This window comes from Solanum lycopersicum, chromosome 12 (genome assembly GCF_036512215.1).
Source record: "Solanum lycopersicum chromosome 12, SLM_r2.1".
In the NCBI taxonomy this organism is placed as follows: domain Eukaryota; kingdom Viridiplantae; phylum Streptophyta; class Magnoliopsida; order Solanales; family Solanaceae; genus Solanum; species Solanum lycopersicum.
Window position 1 is genome coordinate 54,306,534 of NC_090811.1, and position 6,505 is coordinate 54,313,038.

The 6,505-nt window shown below is 35.8% G+C and overlaps 1 long non-coding RNA gene across 1 annotated transcript; it reads left to right on the plus strand.

Annotated features, from left to right (window-relative positions):
* Positions 1-349: 349 nt before the first annotated feature.
* On the plus strand, positions 350-2,285 carry LOC138340574 (uncharacterized). The gene is made up of 3 exons (XR_011213234.1): positions 350-511; positions 1,075-1,121; positions 1,845-2,285. It is a non-coding gene; the product is annotated as an uncharacterized lncRNA (long non-coding RNA).
* The last annotated feature ends 4,220 nt before the right edge of the window (positions 2,286-6,505 follow it).

A 6,505-nucleotide genomic window follows, 5' to 3' on the forward strand; every position in this document is an offset into this window, starting at 1 on the left:
CTGTTAGAGAGACCTCGCTGGAACTTTTTTTTGTAAGATGCTAACTTAACATTTGAGGACGAATGCTCCTAAGGGGGGAAGGATGTTATGCCTCGTATTTTTATACGTAGTGCGCGTCATTAACTAGTAGATGTATGTCCGAGGAATGAGATTTTATTTTAAGTTCCAAGTGATTAAAGAAATATTAGGCAACGATGTTAATTCCAAATGTGTTATTAAGTGTGATTTGGCTAATGTAAGTTCCATTAACTTTAAGTGAGGGATTAATTAGTGGCTTATTAGGATTAAATTAATCTAGTGGGCCCCACCATATAAGGCAAATTAAAAGGGATCAGATTGGGAGCTGGCCTTAGTGGGACACGTGTAGAGGGGGGCTGCCTCCACTTCATATTATAAAAGAGGTGGTAAAATGTATTACAACATATCATCTTCTTCACCTCTTGTCTTAGGCAGCCATGGAAATGGAGAAAACCAACCATGCAACTTTTGGCCAGCAGCTGCAAAGAATTTGGTTAGTAATCTCTTTGCTTGGTGTGTTAATTCCTTAGAATGCCTTTGTTAATTAGACATAAATGTTAAGAAGGGGGCGTGACCAGTATCTTAGGAAGTTTGTTTTTGTTATTGAATGTGCTAAGTATGAACGGAAACCATAATCGGATTATTAGTGGTGTCGTGTTAGTGATTGGGTTGTTTTGATTAAAGCAAACTGCGGGAAATTGTGTTTTGACGTTATCTATATGTTAAATGTGATTATGGGTATATACTCCAAAGGATGAATACGATAAGGTAGATGTGTTGCGAATTATAAAACGAGTTATCGCTCGGTGTGTCGTTGCTTCGTCACTATGGTTGCCGAGACAGAACTGTTTTGGGGGAAGGGGTTGTTTAATATGATTCGTTGGGTTATATGTGTTATTGGTATTGTTGTGGATAATTTGGGTTTTTGTCGGATTGGGACGAAGTAAGGAAAATAGGGGAAGTGCTACCGGATTTTTGTTAGATTATTAGCTAGCTTACAATAAGTAGTAAAGCATGACATTTATCTAATTGCGGCACGATTGTTGCTTGTTATAGATTAATAGCTTGAGCAGTAAATATTGGACGTGCAGCTCGACTATACGGTATGTAACGCTACCCCTTCTTTTTTTGATTGGCATGACTTTTTAAGATGAACGAATAACGGACCAGTATGATACTTACTTCTAGAGCGTCTAGGTGACGTATATTTTTGCTTCCACAACTATTCCTCTATATATCGGCTATGTCTAAGGCTTAATAATTTCTCATATCTATGGTAGTACTTCTTCGAGTCATTGAGACTTTACGTTTCCATATCGTGTTAAGGGTTCATAATCTTGATAAGACGTTAATCTTTTGTAATACTCCTTGCTGGTTCACGTTGATTGTTCTATTGAGTTATAAGAAATGATTTTAATTGCATATGGTTGCTCATAATATTCTACTCGTGCATAGAGTCATTTATCATTTCACCGAGTCCCGGGTCGGGTAATGTTCGTGTGGAGTTTCTTGCATATGTCACCGAGTACCTCAGTAAAGAGCCGGGTATGTATATTATATATATGATTGGTGATGAGGATGGTTATGATGATGCTGATGACGGAGATGATGTGATGATTATTTTGCCGAGCCCCTTACTAGGGAAGCTGGGCACCTTATATGTTAAAGATATGCATGATTTTCACTTAAAAGGGTACATGTGTAGCGATATTTCGTTTCGACTTACCATATTGGTATCCTATCATTTTTACCTTATGCTTTATATACTCAGTACATTGTCCGTACTGACCCCCCTTTCCTCGGGGGGCTGCGTTTCTTGCCCGTAGGTGTAGACACACAGTTCGGTGATCCTCCCACCTAGGATATCTACTCTGCAAATTGGGAGAGCTCCACTATTCCAGAGCCCAGTCGTTTTGGTACATAACTTTATGTGTAGTATTTTGCTTGTCTATGGGTATGGCGGGGCCCTGTCCCGTCGAGTTTCACTACTATACTCTTAGAGGTCTGTAGACATTATGTGGGTTGTATATATATGTTTTGGAAAATGGTCTGGACATGGTTTGTTTGGGATGTCCGCTTGTACAGGGGCAGCCTTGTCGGCTGCGTACATCATTGTGTATTGTGTAGTGGTAGCCTTGTCGGCTTGCGTATGCTATTATGCTTTGGATAGTGGCGGCCTTGTCGGCTCGCGTATGTTATTACGGTTGAATGGTTATGAATCCTTATGAGACAGGTCCATTATATATATATATATATATGGCGTTGGGGTTGTCTTGATTTGATTAAATTCCATATAGTCGTAGTTTCAATTGGTTATGCTTAGCAGGTTTGTATGTGAGTGTCCAAAATAGGATCTAGTCACGGCCCATCGGGTTGGGTCGTGACATATAGATCATTATTTTCCTTTACCAAAAGATCTTGTGCTTGATATTTTATTGATGTTGTTAGTGGAACCACTCTTGCAATTCAAATGTGTCTGCAAACACTTGTAAGCTCTCATCAAAAGTGAGAGTTTCATAGAGAAGCATTTTCATCACAAGAATAATGGTACTTATCTCCTCATTTGCAACTTGACATTTGAAGTGAAAAAGTGTGATGTAGTCTCCTTGCTCCCTGAAAAAATAGTTTCGGGTGTGAACCCTGAACAAAAAATTCTCCTTCATCTTCCAACCGTCGATTATTTCGACATTCTTGCTGGCCCAGTTAACGGCCTATTCTTGGTGCAGGAAATTAATTGTGGATATGGTGTCCGCTTGATTTTGTGGAACCTAGACACTAGAGATCTTCGACCTCTGCCTCCTGCACCTTTTGTGATTGAGAACTTCTTATGTGACTATGATAATGAACCGGATTGGGGTTTGACCAGTTAACTCAAGATTATAAGGTTTTTTAGAACCGAGCATTCTTTGATGATTGGTACAGCGACAGGGCTATTACATTCATTTATCTGTCGGTGTATATTCCTCATGCAATAACTCATGTAAGAACCTACAATTCCCTTACAGTTTTACATCAGGTTCGCATTATTCAGTTACATATCTCAACAGGATTTACTATTGCATTTGTAGGAGCCTCAATAGTAAAATATGCAAGATTCAGTCATTTGCGATGGGTAGCGAACAGTTTGGGGAGATGCAAGGCCCAGATATTCTAGTTAAACACTGGGTGAAGCTTACACCGCGTGGCAACTTTCTTGCAATTTTAGTTAGTTTTAAATGTATGACATCCATATATGAAATGAAACAAGAGTCTATCATACCATTTCTCCTTTTAGATTTTTATGACCCATTTATGTAGTTTTCCCATGATTTTATAATTAAGAGGACTCAAGCCCAAAACCTCTTTAAGAGGAACTTGGTGAGCCCAAAAATGATTAAAATCGTAGATAAAAGGAATTAACAGGAGTATAAAATAAAATGACAAACAAGTGTGGGGAAGTGACTGTCAAATGTGGAGCTACTTCTACAACATCGCTCAATCAATCCAATATCTCTATTTTCATTTTTTTTCCTGGTCGTAATGTGCACCACTTCTTCTTCATCATCTTATAAGGTTAGATTTATGATTTTTTTTTAATTTGAATATGAATTTGTCCTATTTGGGGATATAGGGTTTTATTTCCATTGTTTCTATTTATGATAATTCTTTTTATTTCTTTCCATCTTTTGCATTTAAACATTGTTCAATTTCAAAGGTTTTGTCGATTGATATTATAGTTGAAAAGGGGTATTTAAATGACATCTAAAATTGCTCTAAAAAACCACATGACTACTTCTCTACTAGTCTCCTATTAATTTTGTTGATTATTGATCAGTCCAACTCATTTCATTCCAATTTATTTTTGGTTTGACACATTAAATTATACATTTCTTTTAATATGGTGCACAAATACTAATTCAAATTTCAAGTAGTAATGCACTTTTACTCTCCTCTTAACACATATTTACTTTTTAACATCCACATATATATTCTAGGTTTTTTAGTTGTAGTTCAATGCTAATTATTAGGACTCTTCACTTTTAGTGTTGGACCACCACATAGGTGTGGGTGTTTGATCTCTGTTTGATTTAATCAATCTATTTTAGGTACTTTGACCAAAATTGACTGGATTTTTCATGAATGATGCAATTAATAATAAAAATAAGGGTGAAATTGAAGAAAATTTAATACTATTATATTTAAATGTATATATTTGGTTGGAAACAATGAAAGATGCTAAGAATGGTCGAAATAGGAGTGGATCCAATTTAATTGAGCAAAATCATTACCATTAATGCATATATACATCTATGTTGGTCAGAGTATTAAAAAATATTGCAGTATACGTTTGAGATCCTCTAAAAGCAATAACTCATTTTTGGAGGATCTGACATGAGTGCCGCATTATTTTCGGAGATTCCAAATATTTTGTACAACTCTATCCTGCAAAACCCTAATTTAATGGTAAAACCCTACATCACTAATTGTACAAATTCAAAACAAAAGAAAAACAGAGGAGTCTTTAGAAAGAAAATGAAATATAACCTTATAATGTTGATGAAGAAGAGTCGTTGCATGTTTGAGAAGGAAAGGACTAGCAAAAGCGCAAAAATGAGAAGATATCATCTTCCTTCTATGTTAATTTGTACAAATCGAATAATCCCATTTTTGCAATTTTCCTTATCATAATCGCACCGTCTCTTCTTCATTAACCTTATAAGGTTAGGTTTCATTTTCTTTTTAAATACTCCGCTATTTTTCTTTTTTTTAGAATTTGTACAATTAGTGATGTAGGATTTTAATCCTAAATTAGGGTTTAGCATGTTAGAGTTGTACAATATATTCGGGATCTCCTCAAATGTTGACGCACTCATGTCAGATCCTCCGAAAATCTATTATTAGTTTTGAGGGATCTAAAATGTACACTGCAATATTTTTATATAGTCCGACCAACATAGATGTATTTATGCATTAATTGTTATGATTTTTCTCTTGAAAAAATTTTATTCACCCCTATTTTGACCCTTCTTAGTGTATCATCTCGCAACCAGAAATGACTAGAAAAGAGTTCAATATCTGAAAATACTTATTTTGGAAAGAATAAGAAAATCTGAAATATTTGTCTAAGTTAAAAAGTGAGTTTTTGGTTAACTTCAGACAACCATAACCCCTTGATCAGGATGATTTAGGGGTAGCCCCAAGTATGGTTGGAAATCCCTTAAAATAATATTTCTAACACCGCCGAGTTTGCGCGATTTAGATATTGTATGAGTGAGTATGTCTTTCGGAAGTTGGGTTGTTGTTTGATTAAGAGAAGTTCAATCCGGATTTGGGAAGCACAAAGTTGCCTTTTCCTTACATAATTAAATTACTTCATTTTTGGAATTAACTGGGTAAAACCAGACCTTTTTTTAGTTTACTAAAATAGAATCACGCTAGGACTTGGAAAAGAGAGAAAAGAGGAGAGAATCAAGAATCACCAAAGAACGCTCAAGCTTTGCGCATGGAATTCGTCGGAGGTGATCCTTAAAAAGGTATGTGAGATCACATAGTGTTGGTTTATTTCACCACACGCCAATCTTATTGAAATTCAGGGAATCTAACTATTTGAATGTTAAGAAAGTGAGTTCTTGAAGAACATTGTTGAAGTTTTCATTGAATTATTGATAGTTGTGTTGTTGAAGTTTTGTTTCATGTTCCCAGGTGTAATTTCGGGTTGAAAATAGCGTATATTGATTGCACTAATGATCCTAAGTGTTTGGGGAAAGAACCATGAAAGTTTAGAGGGTTTAGAGATGAAAAACGAAGGAGAAAAGTCAAGAACACCTGGTAACCATGAAAGTTTAGAGGGTTTAGAGAGAAAAACGAAGGAGAAAATTCGAGAACACCTGGTACAAGGGTTGAGGCTCCGCTCCTCCCATTGACCCAAAGAAAAAATTCTGTCCGTAGGGGATTTGGGCGCCGCTCCATACAGAGCGCCCTAACTTGGCCTCTGAAGTTTGGGTTTTGGCGCCCCACGCCTCCCAGAGCCCCAACGACGCCAGTTCACCCCATTCTTTCTCCACTTTTTTGTACTAGTTCCTAAATGATGACGAATGCTTCTTATTTGATTCCAACATTATAAGGTACATCTAAACATTATGAAACTATCCATAAACATGAGATCATGAACTTTTAATCCTGATCCATTTCAACTTAAGTTAAGATCATAGTCAATGAAGTTAAGAGTCAAGTCTAGAAGTTAAGAAGCAAGTCAAAGTAAAATTCTTAAAAGTTTTCAAGAGTCTTTACTAACATTTTAACTTTGTTTTTTAAGACTCAGTTTCAAGTTAAGTATCAGGTAAATAGTTGATTTAATTTCTCAAAAAGTTATAACGGAACTAAGTATTCCCTAAAAGTTGTTTTAAGACTCAAGTTTCAATCTAAGTAATGAGTAAAGAGTTGAGTTCATTTTTTCTTAAAATTTATAGGGAACTCAGTATTCTGTAAGAGTTTATAAATGTTTTCA